The sequence below is a fragment of the Salvelinus sp. IW2-2015 genome, linkage group LG13, assembly GCF_002910315.2.
Source record: "Salvelinus sp. IW2-2015 linkage group LG13, ASM291031v2, whole genome shotgun sequence".
NCBI classification, from domain to species: domain Eukaryota; kingdom Metazoa; phylum Chordata; class Actinopteri; order Salmoniformes; family Salmonidae; genus Salvelinus; species Salvelinus sp. IW2-2015.
Window position 1 is genome coordinate 8,399,264 of NC_036853.1, and position 20,884 is coordinate 8,420,147.

The following is a 20,884-nucleotide window of genomic DNA, read 5'->3' on the forward strand; positions in this document are numbered from 1 at the left end:
CTTCAGGCGTGTTATGAAATTGCTCGCAAGATGAACCAGACTTGTGGAGGTCTACAATTTTTTTCTGAGGTCTTGGCTGATATTCTTTGGATTTTCCCATGATGTCAAGCAAAGAGCACTGAGTTTGAAGGTAGGCCTTTGAAATGTCATCCACAGGTACACCTTCCAATTGACTTCAAATGATGTCAAGTTACCTATCAGAAGCTTCTAAAGACATGACATAATGTTTCTGGAATTTCCAAGCTGTTTAAAGGCACAGTCAACTTAGTGTATGTAAACTTCTGACCCACTGGAATTGTGATACAGTGAATTATAAATGAAATAATCTGTCTGTAAACAATGTTGGAAAAATTACTTGTGTCATGCACAAAGTAGATATCCTAACCGACTTGCCAAAACTATAGTTTGTTAACAAGACATTTGTGGAGTGGTTGAAAAAAACGAGTTTTAATACTCCAACATAAGTGTATGTAAACTTCCAACTTCAACAGTATATGTAATCAGGGTTGGGGAGTAACGATTTTTTTTTTTTTAAAGGCAACTGTAATCCGTAACAAAAATATTGTAATTGGATGATTACAGATACTTTTGAAAAACTAGATGATTACTTTGAGAATTATGTTTAAATTCAGAAAGGATGTTTGCGAGAAAAAATATTTGTCCCTTCTCTGTTTTGTCAATGACATTCAAAATCAGCATTGAAAAAAGGCACAAGTTTAAGTTTGTTCCACCTGAGCGAGTGAGAGACCACTATGATGACACACCAAATGTGTTTGCTGGATGGAGGGAAAAGAGCAGGAATAGGCTTTTGTAGGCTACAGTCCAAGCTATGTCTTCCAATCGTATGACTGCTGTCGGCATCCAAAGATTATCCAACTTGAATAAACGCTTGGAGGTAAGGATGACAGCAGTGGTGTAGTCTATGGCGATACGGATATCACTTATTATTGATATCTACATAGCGCATTGATGTGAATCACACTGCATTCTCTCTCATTTAGCTATTTGCGCCTTACGGATTGTGGTTGTTGTGGATGGCTGTTCACAAATCTAAATGTGTATTTGAACCCAATAGTTGAATTCAAGAAGTTTAAGCTGCCTATCAATCATTGTTTTTGAAACCTGTGGACAGCCAGTGAAAAATGCGCTCTTGCAACAGCTGCATAGTGCGGATCCCAGCCTATTGAAAACAAGTGGGGATTTTCTTGTTCAATCTAATTCATACTGATCAAAAAAATCCATAGGCCTAATGAACACATGCTCAAACCCTTTTGATAGACTTAAGGGGCAATCTGTAGTTGCTACATCCATTTTTTGACTGATAAATTATATATATGTATATACATTACCAGTCAAAWGTTTGGGCACACCAACTCATTCAAGGGTTTCTCATTATTATTACTATTTTCTACATTGTAGAACAACAGTTAAGACATCAAAACTATGAAATAACACATATGGAATAATGTAGTAATAAAACAAGTGTTAAAACAATATATATTTGAAATTTGAAAATCTTCAAAGTAGCCACCCTTTGCCTTGATGACAACTTTGCACACTGTTGGCATTCTCTCAACCGGCTTCATGAGGTAATGGAACCTGGAATGCATTTCTATTAACAGGTGTGCCTTGTTAAAAGTTAATTTGTGGAATTTCTTTCCTTCTTAATGCGTTCGAGCCAGGGGTGGTATACAGATATAGCCCTATTTGGTAAAAGACCAAGTCCATATTATGGCAAGAACAGCTCAAATAACCAAAGAGAAACGACAGTCCATCATTACTTTAAGACATGAAGGTCAGTCAATCTGGAACATTTCAAGAACTTTTAAAGTTTCTTCAAGTGCAGTCGCAAAAACCATCAAGCGCTATGATGAAACTGGCTCTCATGAGGACTGCCACAGGAAAGGAAGACCCAGAGTTACCTCTGCTGCACAGGATAAGTTCATTAGAGTAACCAGCCTCAGAAATTGCAGCCCAAATACAGTGGGGCAAAAAAGTATTTAGTCAGCCACAACTTGTGCAAGTTCTCCCACTTAAAAAGATGAGAGAGGCCTGTAATGTTCATCATAGGTACACTTCAACTATGACAGACAAAATGAGAAAAAAAATCCAGAAAACCACATTGTAAGGATTTTTAATGAATTTATTTGCAAATTATGGTGGAAAATAAGTATTGGTCACCTACAAACAAGCAATATTTCTGGCTCTCACAGACCTGTAACTTTCTCCTTTAAGAGGCTTCTCTGTCCTCCACTCGTTAACATGTCATTAATGGCACCTGTTGAACTTGTTTATCAGTATAAAAGACACCTGTCCATAACCTCAACAGTCACACTCCAAACTCACACTATGGCCAGACCAAGAGCTGTCAAAGGACACGAGAAACAAATTGTAGACGCAACAGGCTGGGAAGACTGAATATGTAATAGGTAAGCAGCTTGGTTTGAAGAAATCAACTGTGGGAGCAATTATTAGGAAATGGAAGACATTACAAGACCACTTGATAATCCCTCGATCTGGGGCTACACGCAAGATCTCACCCGTGGGGTCAAAATGATCACAAGAACGGTGAAAGCAAAATCCCAGAACCACACGGGGGACCTAGTGAATGACCTGCAGAGAGCTGGACAAAAGTAACAAAGCCTACCATCAGATAACCACACTACGCCGCCAGGGACTCAAATCCTGCAGTGCCAGACGACTGTCCCCATGCTTAAGCCAGTACATGTCCAGGCCCGTCTGAAGTTTGCTAGAGAGCATTTGGATGATCCAGAAGAAGATTGGGAGAATGTCATTATGGTCAGATGAAACCAAAATATATACTTTTGGTAAAAAATCACTCGTTGTGTTTGGAGGACAAAGAATGCTGAGTTGCATCCAAAGAACACCATACCTACTGTGAAGCATGGGAGTGGAAACATCATGCTTTTTGGGGCTGTTTCCATGAGGCCCTACCCATCTATCTTAACAAGACTGAAGAACACACAAACACAACTGAAGTTACTTACATTTGGTCTGTATTGCTTTATTAACATCTGCCCTTCATAACTAAAACACTGGGGGACAGCTTGTCAAATAAAGCCTGAAACTCCAACATATAGACGTTAGGGATAATTATGAAAGTGGTTTTCATTTGGAATGACTAACTTTATGTGCATGCAGGTTTGTTGGAGTATGAAAATTAATCAAATTAAATATAGTTGAAACATAATCCCGGTGACCCGTAGAATTATAAGGTTCCTATCGGCAAAAACTATTCGGAGATATTGGCTTTAAAGATCTAAACCTCATCGTAGTTAATTGTGGAGTAATGTACTTTTTTAACTTAACATGATTTGGGGTATTAGAGGTTCTACTATATATAATGCATTCAGAAAGTATTCAGACCACTTGACTTTTTCAACATTTTGTACATTACAGCCTTATTCTAAAATTATTTCAATTGTTTTTTTTCCCCTCATCAATCTACACACAATAGCTACATAAGAAGTTGAAAAAAGTTTTTTGAAATACAGAAAATACCTTATTTACATAAGATTCAGACCCTTTGCTATGAGACTCAAAATGTAGCTCAGGTGCATCCTGTTTCCATTGATCATCCTTGAGATGTTTCTACAACTTGATTGGAGTCCATCTGTGGTGAATTCAATTGATTGGACTGATTTAGAAAGGAGCACACCTGTCCCACAGTTGACAGAACATGTCAGAGCAAAATCCAAGCCATGAGGTCAAAGGGTTGTCCGTAGAGCTCCGAGACAGGATTGTGTCAAGGCACAGATCCGGGGAAGGTTACCAAAAATTTGGTAGAGTGGCCAGGTGAAGCCACTCCTCAGTAAAAGGCACATGACAGCTCGCTTGGAGTTTGCCAAAAAGGCCCTAAAGGACTCTCAGACCATGAGAAACAAGATTTCTTGGTCTGATGAAACCAAGATTGAACTCTTTGGCCTGAATCCCAAGCATCACGTCTGGAGGAAACCTGGCACCACTTCCAATGGTGACGCATGGTGGTGGCAGCATCATGCTGTGGGGAAGTTTTTCAGCGGCATGCACTGGGGAACTAGTCAGGATCGTGGAAAGATGAACGGAGCAAAGTACAGAGATGAAAACCTATTCCAGAGTGCTCAGGGCCTCAGACTGGGGCGAAGGTTCACTTCCAACAGGACAAACGACCCTAAGCACACAGCCAAGCAATGCAGGAGTGGCTTCGGGACAAGTCTCTGAATGTCCTTGAGTGGCCCAGCCAGAACCTGGACTTGAACCCGATCAAACATCTCTGGAGAGACCTGAAAAAAGATTTCAATCTTGGTTTCATCAGAGCAGGAATTTGTTTCTCATGGTCTGAGAGTGAACAGAGCAAGTAAAGAGAGATCTTTGATGAAAACCTATTCCAGAGTGCTCAGGGCCTCAGACTGGGGCGAAGGTTCACCTTCCAACAGGACAACTACCCTAAGCACACAGCCAAGACAATGCAAGAGTGGCTTTGGGACAAGTCTCTGAATGTCCTTGAGTGGCCCAGCCAGAGCCCGGACTTGAACTCGATCGAACATCTCTGGAGAGACCTGAAAAAAAGCTGTGCAGCGACGCTCCCCATCCAACCTGACAGAGCTTGAGAGGATCTGCAGAGAAGAATGGGAGAAAATACACATATACAGGTGTGCCAAGCTTGTAGCGTCATACCCAAAAAGACTCAAGGCTGTAATCGCTGCCAAAGATACTTCAACTATTACTGAGTAAAGGGTCTGACTACTTATGTAAATGTAATATTTCAGTTTTTTATTTTAATACATTTGCAAAACTGTATAAAAACCTGTTTTTGCTTAGTCATTATGAGGGGGGAAATTGTAGATTGATGAGGGTGGAAAATAATGTAATCAATATTAGAATAAAGCTGAAATGTAACAAAATATGGAAAAAGTCAAGGGGTCTGAATACTTTCCGATTGCACTGTAGGTAGATCAAGGCTATGTCGATAAATACATTTTTGACAAAAATGCAGATAGAACCTTATATTTTCAAGCTCTCGATCAGAGAGAAAGGGGGGACTAGAATACTGCTAAAGGCAATGCTAAATTCTCCAAGTGCTGAGTTGTAGCCATTGTAAATCCTATGAACTGAACAGAACATGGAAGTAGCATTCCAGTATTTAGGCTGTGATGAATTTTCATCAAACATGTATGGTTTTATACTTTTACTGATGTTGGGATTAATAAACACACTTATGGAGGAATCATGAAAAGAGAATAAAGCATTTCTGTAATCTGAAAATCCCTGTCCTTCAATACCCTTGCCCTAGTACAGGAATATTGTGAACAAAGTAATTGTTGTGGTTTCATCTCTTGGTGTAATTTTTGTATTTCCTAACATCTGGGGAGGAAGTGAAAAACTGAAATTAAAAATAATCCCTTTCTCTTGTCATAACACAGGATCATCTTAACTGGATTTATAAAAATACAAATATGATGTCATATGTCATTGTTAATCAGGTTTTACGCAAGTGTACATTTTCTGCAAAAACACAATTCCCCTGAGAAAATGATGTTACGCAGCAGTATGAAACACGGCGTATCCTTTCGATGTTGTTTCTGACTCTAATTTCCCAAAAATGATTTGTACTGTAGACTGCTGACATTTCCTGGTGTGTAGTAATACCTGCAAGAGTATCAATACAAAACAACACAAATGAATAAAGAAATGTGTCTGATAGGCCAGTCAAAGCTCTTGGAAGAACAAAATGAAGGTAGCTACTAGCTACTGTAGTAAAGTGATAAATTGATGGGACGTGGAAGAGAAAACGACCAACTCCTGACCTCAGCAATATCAATAACACTTATCCACTGGAGCCAAATATGTAGCTACTTCCAAACCTCTGAGTGACATCTGGTAACAGCATAAATGCAGAGTACGATACTGAAGTACTACACAGAGTAAAACCAGACTTCAAACCCGACGTGTATCCAGAGTTCATACACTCTAAAATCACTCATGTCTACAAATACAGAAGACCATAAGACTTAAAAAAGCAAAAACAGAAAACAAATCCTCCTGACCAAGGTCCCATGCCAAAACCCCAAAACAATCCCAATTACATAAGACAAACTGTCCTGTTTTAATTCTCAAACTCTGAATAAAGCATATTTGGGTTCCAGAAAAGCACCATAAAAACACTATGTATTATTATTTGTTAATCATTTATATCATTTTTAAGCTGGAATCCTTACTGGTGAAACTGCCACATTACAACAACAAAGAAGCTATGCAAACAACAAAAACAGTTTTTTTYCCCATGCGGGCGTCATTGCAGCAGTGACAGAACAGCAGAATATGTACTTAATTTCTTTCTTTACTGGGTGGCACGATGCTCCTCACCTCTGCGTTGTCAACAAAACAATACCAATGACCGTGGGGTAGACAGTGGCGCTGTTTCCCCTACTGCGGATTCTACATACTGTAGCACTTTGTGATTGTTATACAATGGAATTTGACTGTTTCATTTAATTGCATTGAATGCATGTGAAGTGTCAGTCTTGCCCACCTGCCATCTCACTGCCAAAAATGGGGACCACAATGGAAATAAGCTTCCGGACTGTATTGTGTTTTTATCTTCAATAATTGTTTTATGTATGTAATGTTGTCTTCGGCTGGAGCAGCCTACTACTTTTAATGATCTAATCAATTAAATCAATCAATAAATCAATAGCAGCTAGACGGAGGCACTGTGTATTCCTCCTACAGTAATATCCTAAAGGACCTAAAGCCTCTCTGTGTGTATCCTGACGCCCCAGGAGGTTTTAGCGTTGGGACAAACCAGGTCACAACCATTAGAGAACCTGATTGGAAGGACAAAACCCCTGGGATCTGATTAAAACAAAACAGCTGGTGGTTGATCCAGCGTTATTACAATAACTGCATATCCCTCAGACCCACAACAGAGAGGGTGCAGTGAAGTCCTAATCCCCCCCTTCAATATGAACCATGACAAAAACATTTCTTTCTGTGTATGTGTGTTTCACAGAAGAGGAGTATTCCTGTAGGGTTGCGATGCCTGTGCTGTGTGTATGGTGGTATACCTAATAAATAGGGCTGTGACGTATTTGAATAACCATGTTACTGATGGTTATGGATGAAGATCATCATGAAAATAAAATAAACATTCATTTTAGGATTACATTTAAAGTTTTATTAACTTTATTTTCCTGAAGATAAACTTTACCTAGTAGCGTGTTTACTAATGATTACAGTGGCAAGAAAAAGTATGTGAACCCTTTGGAATTACCTGGATTTCTGCATAAACTGGTCATAAAATGTGATCTTATCTTCATCTAAGTCAAAACAATAGACAAACACAGTCATCTTAAACTAATAACACACAAACAATTATACGTTTTCATGTCTTTACTGAACACACGTGTAAACATCCACAGTGCAAAATGTTTTGATTACCTTGGGAATTCATTTTTCCGATGATAGCAAGCTGTCCAGGCCCTAAGACAGCCCCAAACCATGATGCTCCCTCCACCATACTTTACAGTTGGGATGAGGTTTTGATGTTGGTGTGCTGTGCCTTTTTTTCTCCACACATAGTGTTGAGTGGGCCTTCCAAACGACTCAATTTAAGTTTAATCTGTCCACAGAATATTTTGGCAGTAGCGCTGTGGAACATCCAGGTGCTCTTTAGCGAACTTCAGACGTGCAGCAATGTTTTTTTGGACAGCAGTGGCTTCTCTGTGGTGTCCTCCCATGAACACCATTTGTGTTTAGTGTTTTACGTATCGTAGACTCGTCAACAGAGATGTTAGCATGTTCCAGATTAAATAGTACCCGCAAAACACCAGTCTCAACGACAACAGTGAAGAGGTGACTCCGGGATGATGGCCTTCTAGGCAGAGTTGCAAAGAAAAAGCCATATCTCAGACCGGCCAATAAAAAGAAAAGATTAAGATGGGCAAAAGAACACAAACACGGGTCTCCCGGGTGGCGCAGTGGTCTAAGGCACTGCTTCGCAGTGCTAGCTGTGCCACCAGAGACTCTGCGTTCGAGCCCAGGCTCTGTCGCAGCCGGCCGCAACTGGGAGGTCCACGGGGCGACACACAATTGGCCTAGCGTCGTCCGGGATAGGGAGGGTTTGGCCAGTAGGGATATCCTTGTCTCATTACGCACTAGCGACTCCTGTGGCGGGCCAGGCGCAGTGCACGCTGACCAGGTCGCTAGGTGTACGGTGTTTCCTCCGACACATTGGTGTGGCTGGCTTCCGGGTTGGATGTGCGCTGCGTTAAGAAGCAGTGCGGCTTGGTTGGGTTGTGTTTCGTAGGACGCATGGCTCTCGACCTTCGTCTCTCCCGAGTCCGTACTGGAGTTGTAGCGATGAGACAAGACAGTAACTACTAACAATTGGATACCACGAAATTGGGGATAAAAAGTCAAATAAAAAAGAACACAGACACTGGACAGAGGAACTCTGCCTAGAAGGCCAGCATCCTGGAGTCGCCTCTTCACTGTTGACGTTGAGACTGGTGTTTTGCGGGTACTAATTAATGAAGCTGCCAGTTGAGGACTTGTGAGGCGTCTGATTCTCAAACTAGACACTCTAATGTACTTGTACACTCTTGCTCAGTTGTGCACCGGGGCCTCCCACTCCTCTTTCTATTCTGAGAAGAGCCAGTTTGCTCTGTTCTGTGAAAGGAGTAGTAGAGATCTTCAGTTTCTTGGCAATTTCTCACATGGAATAGCCTTCATTTCTCAGAACAAGAATAGACTGACAAGTTTCAGAAGAAAGTTCTTTGTTTCTGGCCATTTTGAGACTGTAATCAAACCCACAAATGCTGATGCTCCAGATACTCAACTAGTCTAAAAAAGGACAGTTTTATTAACTGTTTTCAGCTATGCTATCATAATTTCAAAAGGGTTGTCTAATGATCAATTAGCCTTTGAAAATGATCAACTTGGATTAGCTAACACAACGTGCCATTGGAACACAGGAGTGATGGTTGCTGATAATGGGCCTCTGTACACCTATGTAGATATTCCATAAAAAAAATCTGCCGTTTCCAGCTACAATAGTCATTTACAACATTAACAATGTCTACACTGTATTTATGATCAATTTGATGTTATTTTAATGGACAAAAAATATGATTTTCTTTTAAAACAAGGACATTTCTAAGTGACCACAAACTTTTGAACGGTAGTGTACATATGTACAACAGGTTGCAATTTCTATACCACAATGCAATTGTGAGCATACAAGGCATTCTAAATTATACTACAACATCAGTCTAACTGAATATGGATGTTGTGTTGATTGAATGTTCCAGAATGTTCTTCAGCTGGTGAACCTCTTCTTGTGTTGGGTAATGGCAGCTACAAACACAGACATTTTGACATTTCTCACATCAATTGTATACACATCCACGGGGCAGTCCTCAACATCTTGAAATACACATTGAATTCTGGATATTGTGGTTTGCTTACAACCAGGAAGTGTATCTGGCCCGTTTCTACTGGTGAGATGCAGAAACGCTCGTTTTATACATTTAGCAGAAGCTCTTATCCAGAATGACATACAGTTAGTGCATTCATCTTAAGAAACTAGGTGGGCCAACCACATATCACAGTCATAGTGGGCTCCCGAGTGGCGCAGCGTTCTAAGGCACTGCATCTTAGTGCTAGAGGCGTCACTAGAGTAGGCCGTCATTGTAAAATAAGAATTTGTTCATAACTGACTTGCCTAGTTAAATAAAGGTTACAAAAATAAAAATGTAAAGTACATTTTACCTCAAAAAAGTAGCTATCAGCAAARTCAGAACTAGTAAGGGGTCAAAAAGTTGAGTGTTAGTTCACAAAAGCTGTGGGATTATTTAAGATACTCTATGAAGAGGTAGGGTTTCAGATGTTTTCGGACAATGGGCCAGGGACTCTGCTGTCCTAGCTTCTGAGTGAAGCTGGTTCCACCAATCGGGTGCCAGGACAGAGAAGAATTTGGACTGGGCTGAGTGGGAGCTGCACTCCTGTAGGGGTGGGAGGACCAAGGGACCAGAGGTGGCAGAACGGAGTGCTCGGGTACGGGTGTAGGGTTTGAGCATAGCCTGAAAGTTCCTCTTGCTGCTCCGTAGGCAAGTACCATGGTCTTGTAGTGAATGCGAGCTTTGACTGGAAGCCAGTGGAGTGTGCGGAGGTGTGCGGTGACATGGGAGAATTGGGAAGGTTGAACACTAGGTGAGTATTTGCGTGAAGTGAGGAAATTCAAAATTTTTATGACATGGACATATATGGACATATATAGTTAAATAGAGGAGGGGTGACGTTTCCCTTAAAACATCTCATCTTTCCAACTGTCCTTTGATGTTCGACCAGCTGATCTGCTAGTTGCACGGGGATGTAAAGCGCTATAGGCTATGGCACTTCAGTTAAAAAAAAATTGATGCGTGGACATATGTGGACACATATTTTATACAATGCATGTTTTCATTGCTTGCGAGTAAATAAATAAATTGGTCTTTAAAAAAAGGTTGAATGTGTCTGATTATATATGAATTATTCAACAGCAGTCGACAAGGTTGATCTGGCTCTGAGGCCTATAATGCGATAATGTTGTGTCCAATAGACAATGCGTCAGTCTTCTCCAAACTGGCATGGTATAATTTAATACAGAATCTTTTTTAATTTATAGACTAATCAAACGCTGGCTGGCTGATATGCCCCCCTAGGCGAGGCAAAAAAAATTGCCACGCTCCTATCCCCGCACAGTACAATAGTAGCCTAGGCTATCTTCATACTATAGCTTAGCTGTCCCCTTCATACTTTCCTTGTCAATTCATTATCTTATAGAATACTTCCAAAAATCCTCAGGTAGGGCTAGGTTTTTTAATGTTTTATGGAAAGGATAAATATTGCTCTTGTGTCTGACATACACTGGTGGCTTTGATTGACGGGTGCTTTTATAGGGGTGTGCGTGTGTGCCCTTGACTTTTTCCACATTTTGKTGTGTTACAGCCTCAATTAAAAACAGATTATTTTATTTTTTATTGTCTCACCCATCTACACATTATACCGCATAATGACAAAGTGAAAACTTGTTATTAAGAAATTTTTGCACATTTATTTAAAATGAAATACAGAAATATATAATTTGTGTAAGTATTCACAAGCCTAAGTCAATACTTTGTAGAAGCACTTTTGGCAGCGATTACAACTGTGATTCTTTCTGGGTAAGTCTTTAAACTTCTTACGGCTGAAATCCCGCTTATGGGATTGATATGACAACAGCCAGTGGAAGTGCAGGGCACCAAATTCAAACAACAGAAATCTCATAATTAAAATTCCTCAAACATACAAGTATTTTACACCATTTAAAAAATAAACTTGTTGTTAATCGCACCACAGTGTCCGATTTCAAAAAGGCTTTACGACGAAAGCACACCAAACGATTATGTTAGGTCAGGAACTAATCACAGAAAAACACAGCCATTTTTCCAGCCAAAGAGAGGAGTCACAAAAAGCAGAAATAGAGATMAAATTAATCACTAACCTTTGATGATCTTCATCAGATGACACTCATAGGACTTCATGTTACACAATACATGTATGTTTTGTTCGATAAAGTTCATATTTATATCCAAAAATCTCAGTTTACATTGGCGCGTTATGGTCAGTAATGTTTTGCTTCCAAAACATCCGGTGATTTTGCAGAGAGTCACATCAATTTACAGAAATACTTATCATAAATGTTGATGAAAATACAAGTGTTATACATGGAATTATAGATCCACTTCTCCTTAACGCAACTGCTGTGTCAGATTTCAAAAGACTTTACGGAAAAAGCACACGCACATGCAATAATCTGAGTACAGCGCTCAGACACAAAAACAAGCCATACAGGTAYCCGCCATGTTGTGGAGTCAACAGAAGTCAGAAATAGCATTATAAATATTCACTTACCTTTGATGATCTTCATCAGAATACACTCCCAGGAATCCCAGTTCCACAATAAATGTTTGTTTTGTTCGATAAAGTCCATMATTTATGCCCAAATACCTCCTTGTTTGCGCRTTTAGGTCACAAATCCATATTCATGAGGCGCGAGCACTAGGTCCAGACRAAAAGTCTAAATGTTCCGTTGCAGTTCGTAGAAACATGTCAAATGATGTATGGAATCAATCTTTAGGATGTTTTTAACATACATTTTCAATAATGTTTCAACCGGAAAATTCCTTTGTCTTTAGAAATGCAATGGAACGCAGCTAACTCTCACGGGCGTGCGCGTGACTGAGCTCATGGCACTCTGTCAGACCTCTGGTTGAAACAGCTCTCATTCTCTCCCCCTTCACAGTAGAAGCCTCAGACAAGGTTCTAAAGACTGTTGACATCTAGTGGAAGCCTTAGGAAGTGCATTCGGACCAAATTTACACTGTATCTTGGATAGGTAAAGAGTTGAAAAACTACAAACCTCAGATTTCCCACTTCCTGGTTGGATTTTTTCTCAGGTKTTTGCCTGCCATATGAGTTCTGTTATACTCACAGACATCATTCAAACAGTTYTAGAAACTTCAGAGTGTTTTCTATCCGAATCTACTAATAATATGCATATCTTAGCTTCTGGGCCTGAGTAGCAGGCAGTTTACTCTGGGCACCTTATTCATCCAAGCTACTCAATACTGCCCCCCAGCCATATTAAAGMGCTTTCCACAGCTGGATTGTGCAACATTTGCCCAGTAATCTTTTCAAAATTCTTCTAGCTCTGTCAAATTGTTGTTGATCATTGCTAGACAACCATTTTCAGGTCTTGCCATAGATTTTCAAATCTGTAACTCGGCCACTCATGAACATTCACTGTCTTCTTGGTAAGTCACTCCAGTGTAGATTTGGCCTTGTGTTTTAGGTTATTGTCCTGCTGAAAGATGAATTAATCTCCCAGTGTCAGGTGGAAAGCAGACTGAACCAGGTTTTCCTCTAGGATTTTGCCTGTGCTTAACTCCATTCCGTTTATTTTATATCCTGAAAAACTCTCCAGTCCTTAACAATTACAAGCATACTGTCACGGCCGTTGAAAGAAGTGGACCAAGGTGCAGCGTGGTGAGTGTATATTTTACCTTTTTATTTAAAATGTCAGCTTTTCATTTTGTATTAATTTGTAAACATTTCAAAAAAGATCATTCCGCTTTGACATTATGGGGTATTGTGTGTAGGCCAGGTATAGAAACATCTAAATGGAATCCATTTTAAATGCAGGCTGCAACACAACCATATGTAGAAAAAGTAGTGCTAGGCAATTATTGCTTTTTGAGGTCGGTTTGTTGAAAAATAATCACGGTTTTCTGATAATTAATCATTTAAAAAAAACATTAAATGCACTATGCAACACAGAATAAAACAATTGATATAGGTCCCGTGATGGTAGTGACTGCCCATTACTGCTTATCACTTATTAACCATCATTTATTCACATTACTTTACTTTAATAAAATATTGCAGTTGTTGTGTAGCCTATATTACATTTTTATTTGATGACTTTATTATTTCATTCCAAGTCATCATCTCATCTCTATAGGGCTGCTGCCTATGCTGTCTGACAAAATCACTATTTTGTWTTTCTTCAAAGTAAATAAGGCATACTTTTATGACTGCTGAACACCAAATATCAATCATTTAGATCATGTATTTTCAGGTAGAGATACCTGGGCAAAGCATCAGGCTGGGTCTGATTTATCTCTAGAGAAACTGTGCAATGTGCRCATTGAGCTAAAAAAATAACTAATTGAACAATTAGTTGTTTAAAAATCGAAAAGTAATTCAGAAAGTTTCCTAAAGTAGCCTGTCTTTAATAAGAATCAAATGTTCCGGTCATGATTTAATCTTGTAAAATGACTATTTTCAGTAGCTTAGGCTACATTACTTCTCTCATTGCGGAGTCCTCTCTTTGAAGAACATAATGCCAATGCCACTGCCATTGAATGACCGCAGCAGGGTTTGTGAAGATTTGCAAATATTTCAGGAAAAATGGGTGAAAACCCATCAGACTTCATTCGAATGGTTTTGTGCTTTGAAATAGGATCTGTATTTGTTTTTTATTATGCAGAAAAGCCAAYAGACAAAGACAAGGTAGAAATATATATTTATTTTGACTCCGTTAATGTGTCAATACGAATATGGGAGATCCTCTCCAACCTGGCATTTCTTCATTTGTTGATAAATATTTCTAAGTAATAACCTGAATAATAATAATAATGAAATGCCATGATAATAATGAAGTGTAATGGCTTGTTTCAAATATCCATGTAAACAAGTGTACAAACAGAATTGTGACCTCCCCTTTATTGAACGGTTATGTCGGTGACCGTGTACAACCTCAAATTCCAAGACCGYCACAGCCCTAGTAATAAATGTAGCCTATTGCATCTGAGCAATAKATTATTAGGGACATCCATCAACGGCTATCTCCCTAATAAATTACAGCTTTTTCCAAATGAGGATTTCTTAATCAAAGTGTCAAATTATGAATCAGCTTATGTAACTGAAAAGATACTGAGATACAATAAGATAATGCTAGGTCAGCTGGCAAGTGTCTTCACTGGCACTACGGGATCCCGGAGGACATTGTGTCTGACCGTGGTCCTCAGTTCACCCGTGTCTGGAAGGCCTTCATGGAACGACTGGGGATCACGGTCAGCCTCACCTCTGGGTACCGTCCCCAATCAAATGGGCAGGTGGAAAGGGTAAATCAGGAACTGGGTAGGTACCTTCGTAGTTACTGTCAGGACCGGCCGGGGGAGTGGGCTGCATTTCTGCCTTGGGCAGAATATGYACAAAACTCCCTCCATCACTCCTCCACTAACCTCACACCCTTTCAGTGTGGCACCCTGGCACCGGAGTCAGATCGAAGCTCCTGCAGTGGACGATTGGTTTCGGCGCGCCGAGGAGGTATGGAACACCGCGCATACCCGCCTCCAACGCAACGTCCGATCGTCACAGCAGTGTGGCCCCGGTCTTTCACCCCGTTGACAGGGTCTGGCTTTCTACGAAGGACCTGCCCCTCCGCCTGCCCTGCTGGAAGCTGAGCCCGCAGTTTGTGGGGSCGCTCAAAGTCCTGAGGAGAGTCAATGAGGTGACTACAGCATCAATTACCGTATCTCACCCTCATTTCATGTATCTCTCCTCAGGCTAGTGGCCTTTTTGTTTATGGAGATATACTTTTTGATCACCACAGCGTTTTGGTTTCGTTACGTTTTAATCTATGGTGCTTAAATAAATTCAGTAGTTCTAAACCTGCGACTGCCTCCTGCCTACTCCTCTCTAGACCAGTGACAACTACAGGAAATGCAGGGCTGAGCACGCCCTCATTCACATCAATGGGGCTGTAGTAGAATGTGTTGAGAGCTTCAAGGTCTTTGGTTACGACACCGAACTGCAGTCAGGTCAAGACCCTGGCGAGGACAACGAACACGCAGACGACGAACACGCAGATGAGCCGGTTTCAGAAATTCTTTGGTTGTGCAAACCTACAGTTTCATCAGCTGTCCGGGTGGCTGGTCTGAGACGATCCAGGTTTTAAATCAACTCATGAATTTTACTGAATATATAGTAGSTATGGTCCCCTCTTATACCTAAATGTAATGACATTACATTTTTTTGCAGATTACTATCAATTACTTATCAACAGCTGTAACAAGTTGCACAGTGTAGGAAATCCTCAATGCTACCCTAGTTTATAGAAATACCATATTACTCAACTGAAACAATGTTCTACAGAGTGCCTGTGTGTGTTTTGCCTAACATTACTCAGGTTCAAACCTGCAAGCTGACTATGAAATAGTGTATGCCTATTGTGATCATAACATCTGACCAGCAGCCTGCTCTGACAGGCCCTCACCCATCCACCATGGGTTTAGGCAGGATACCTCAGCGTCCACAGCAACAGAAGAATCCTCCTCGCTTAGTTATGTAGCTGAAGATGAATAGATGGAAAGATCATCAGAGATAAGCAGCATCACGGTTCACAGCCAGCCAACCTCATAGGTAGAAAACAATAATCAGCTGTGTGTGGTTGTATCAGCTGTGTGTGGTTGTATCAGCTGTGTGTGGTTGTATCTGCTGTGTGTGGTTGTATCAGCTGTGTGTGGTTGTATCAGCTGTGTGTGGTTGTATCTGCTGTGTGTGGTTGTATCAGCTGTGTGTGGTTGTATCTGCTGTGTGTGGTTGTATCTGCTGTGTGTGGTTGTATCAGCTGTGTATGGTGGAATATTAACAGAATATAAAATCAGTAAAGCTGTCTGACTTTAGTCAGTAAACTGCATTCAGTGGTGTAAAGTACTTAAGGAAAAATATTTTTAAAATACTACTTAAGTCGTTTGTTGCAGYAGCTGTACTTTACTTTACTATTTATATTTTTGACTACTTTACTTTTACATCACCACATTCCTATAGAAAATAATGTACTTTTTACTCCATTCATTTTCCTTGACACCCAAAAGTACTCGTTACATTTTGAATGCTTAGCAGGACAGGAAAATGGCCCAATTCACACAGTTATCAAGAGAACATCCCTGGGCATCCCCTGCCTCTGATCTGGCGGACTCATTAAACACAAATGTTTCATTTGTAAAGGATGTTTGCGTGTTGTAGTGTGCCCCTGGCTATCTGTAAATTAAAATTAAAATACTAAATTGTGCTGTCAGGTTTGCTTAATAGAAGCAATTTGAAATTATTWATACTTTTACTTCTGATTCTTAAGTATATTTTTGCAATTACATTTACTTTTGATGCCTAAGTATATTTACTTTTACTTGAGTCATTTTCTATTAAGGTATCTTTACTTTTACTCAAGTATGACAATTGGGTACTTTTTCTACCACTGATTGCATTTCCCCATTGGGGGCTACGTCAGTCCACTGCCATTGAGGAAAGTGTGAGGCTTGGCAAGCCACGGATCAAAGGAGCCTGTTGTCTGAGGAACTGAGTGAGGCTGAGGTAACACATGCCTTATCCCCAGATAATGTTATATAAAAAACTCTAATCTACTGGGTACAAGACATGTTCGTGCACAAGACATGTTCGTCAGAGATCCAGGRTGTCTGTTCTCTGGTGAGCCTGCAGCACCTGCTGACAGCACTGCATAAGACTYTWTWYTYTTTWWTTTTTTTTATTTAACTAGGCAAGTCAGTTAAGAGCAAATTCTTATTTACAATGACGGCCTWCCCCGGCCAAACCCGAACGACGCTGGGACAATTGTGCTCCACCCTATGGGACTCCCAATCATGGTGGGATGTGATTCAGCCTGGATTCAAACCAGGGACTGTAGTGACGCCTCTTGCACTGAGATGCAGTGCCTTAGACTRCTGCGCCACTCGGGAGCCCAGGGGATTTATGGACCCTGTCCGAGTACGCTGTGGGTAGCCCAAGGGATTTCTTCCGTACTAGACTATATTTATCTGTGTGTTTGTGTGTGTGAGAGAGATACAGAGACATGTCTTTGTACCTGTCACTATGTGCGTCCATGTGAGTCCATGTCCGTGTGTGGCCCAGAGGCGGATGTCATTTCTGAGCKGATAACGTGGCATGGGTTCAGTCTGTTTCTTCTCCTTCTCACTACGTAGTGCCTGTCCCTGACTCTGGTCTTGACCAGCCAGACAAGAGGAGTGATGGATAGGGCTRGAAACACTGTCAGCCAGGTACAGAACCACTCACCCTTCTCCCTCTCTGCCTGCCTATCTAKCTGTGTCATCATAATGAAGAGCAGGCCTATTAGCCTGTCATGGTTGCTGTACACAGCCCTTTACACATCCTTCTTTTTTCTCCTCTCGTGTGTGTCCTGGAAGGCCTGATGGAGCGGAGCAGAGTGGAGAGGAGTGGAGCGGCGCCCGGGGAACAGTGGGTTAACTGCCTTGCCYAGGGCCAGAATGACAGATTTTTACCTTGTCAGCTCGGGGATTCGATCCAGCAACCTTCCGGTTACTGGCCCAACGCTCTAATCACTAGGCTACCTGCGCGCACRTTAGCTCAACCGTCCCGCGGGGGGGACACCGATCCTGTAGAGGTTTTAACCTCAAGTTCAACACCCACTGTTTAAGTCAATAAACAGTAGAAGTGGTATTGTCCAACCTCTTGAATGATAGGGCAACAATTAGGATCCCGCCTAAATAGACATACCCAAATGTAAATATTTTTCATGAGATGGCCATCAACAATAATTGGTAAAGTTGCCTAGTTTTAGAAAGGTCTGGAACTCACCTTTCTGAGAAAAATAGTTCTAAATTGCTAAGGTGCACTCACTTTTGAGGACACAAGCTCAAGTACATAGTACAAATATTACGAAAATATGAAAAATCATACATTATTTTTTTACTATTCAACAAATGTGGGGAAATAGGAATTTTAATTACTGAAACGCCCTCTAAATGTATTAACAATCAAATTATAAAATACTTACTATAAGATTTCACCTTTGTCATAACTGTAAAACAAATATGATCATACTTAGTGACAGTACAATATTGRCACTATTTCATATAACTGACGACAACATCCACTGAGCAACTCAGAGACCCCATTCAAATGTGTGCAGACTCGTTACAACTTCAGCTTTAAGCACAAAGTGATTTCGTCCATCTGTGACCAAGAGAAATGGATCTTGTTTCAATTCTATTAAATGATTAAGTATTTTTTCATGTCAAGACTGTTTCATATGCGCTATTGCAAGCGCAGCTGTGAGTGTCACAGGCACAGGAAATTGTTCCTTTGTCTGGATAGGCCAGAAAATGTGACACGTCACTCCCTATGCAAATGTGGAGGGGGGTTCAAATAGAAAATGTGTGGCTTTCAAACTTTGCAGAAAATGTAAATGTTAATATTATTCATAAAGATATATTTCATGTTATGTTTAGGAATTTGTGTTTTTTAGGGCAGTGGTTCCCAATTTTTTTTGAACCATGACACACCTTGATATAGAATATTCTGCGGCACACCTAAAATGTCCTTATTAATTTATTTTGTGGTAATGACCTCCATCTCATCTGAAGCATACTGCAAATTATCTATTTTCTGAGACAAACTTTTAATAGATGAAATAGTGTTTATTTGAACGATTTTAAWAGTTTGCATAGTTCCTTACTCATGGTGATTMATTTGTGTGTACCCCTTTAAGAGTGTCCTGCAATCCACACCAGAAAGATTTTCTTTTAGCTCTSTTAAAATATGTCTTCAGTTTTGAACAGTTTGAGCTAGAGATGAGAGKTTTTYTGCATTGTAAAAGGTGCAACCACGGACACAAGGCCATGCTCTGTTTTTTATCTATGGCAGAGACTGTAGTATAGCTAAGCCTAGTCAGACTTGCATATGCTAATGATTCTCACAGGTGACGTAAAATTATACAAATTACTTTGCTCTTGATGCGCCCCCCTCAGATGATTMAAATGTAACAGCCTGAGCACAACAGACCTGAAACAATGATACAGATGTAACCATGCGCCGTAAAATGTATTATCTGAGYGGCACTGGTGCTCCCAAGTCAAAATGACATGTACATTCCACAGGTCACATTTGTGAGATAATTTTTTTTTAATCAAGAGTAGCAAAAAATGTACGGCACACCTGAGAGTTCCTCAAGGCACACCAGTTGAAAACCACTGAGCTAGAGAAGCTGTCTACACACTGGGCACAGACGTCAATTCAACATCTATTCCACGTTGGTTCAATGTAATTTCATTGAAATGACGTGGAAACAATGTTGATTCAACCAGTGTGTGCCAAGTGGGTAGCCCTTTAGCTGYCTACATGTATGTTAAAGTGACCAGCAAAGGATGAAAATGTACTGTAGGTACTCACACCAAGAAGTGGTAGAGGAAGCATCTCAATCCAGCGGGTCTCTCTAGGAAGTTGTAGACATCCCCCTGCATGCTAGTCTTGGTGACGTAGGGGCTCTGGGAGTGTATGGTGGAGCGCAGCCGGCTGGCTGGAGGGAGAGGAGAGTTAGGGCAGTAGGCAGGGGGCCGGCCGTCGATCTGCAGCGGTGGGTCCTTTGTGTCCGTCTGCGCGCTGGAGGGAGTGTTTGATCCATTATTCACCGCTGTGGGCTCCAGTTTCAGTGAAACAGGAGAGTAGCRTGTACTGTCAGCAGCAGCAGCGGCAGCCTCATCCAGGGCCAGGGACCTGTCACTGTCCATGGTGCCCATGCCTTGGCTCCTACCCATGGGGCTCGGTCCCGGGTTGGTAAGGCTGGTGGTGGCATGACAATTTGGCCCGAAGGTCTTGGATCCTCCACCACCACTACCACCGTAGTCTCTSTGCGCACGGTTCAGCAGTTGAAAGGGACATCCTCTCTTCTCGCTCATACTGTCAAAGAGAACAGTCCGGTTCAAAGGAGCAGGAGGCTGGGTTAAAGGTCAGACAGGTMCAGGTGGGAGGAGATAAACAGCTAATGACGAGGCACGTCCACCCCAGAGGCTAAAGCGCTCTTTGTTAGGCTACAGAACTGCAGAGGAGAAGAGGAGATCAAATAGGTTAGATCTAATGGGCCGTGTGATCACAGTGACAGTTGAACCCTGTAACACAGTACAGTACCAGTCACCAACCCTCTGAGATGGTTGGCACTTTGCATGCTTTGGTTCTGACCAAGCCCGACACTTAAACCCTAAACAGCAACTAATGAAATAATCATTAAGACCTTGATTAGATGAAATAGGGTGTTTGTGCTGCACTGAAGCAAAAGCTGACAGCCACAACATGTAGCTCTCCAGGAACAGCCTTTCAGCCTCCGACGACAAGGACTTGTTTCCATAATCTGTTCCCCACTTTTAAGACCCAGGTCAGTCTCCTTAAGGAAAARGTATTACCCATACTATACTGAACAATAATATAAAYGCAACATGTAAAGTATTGGTCCCATGTTCCATGAGCT

General features: G+C 41.0%; 1 pseudogene; it reads right to left on the reverse strand.

Annotated features, from left to right (window-relative positions):
- Positions 1–20,450, reverse strand: part of LOC111971815 (potassium voltage-gated channel subfamily KQT member 1-like) — a 210,700-nt pseudogene extending 190,250 nt beyond the window's left edge.
- Between the last annotated feature and the right edge of the window lie 434 nt (positions 20,451–20,884).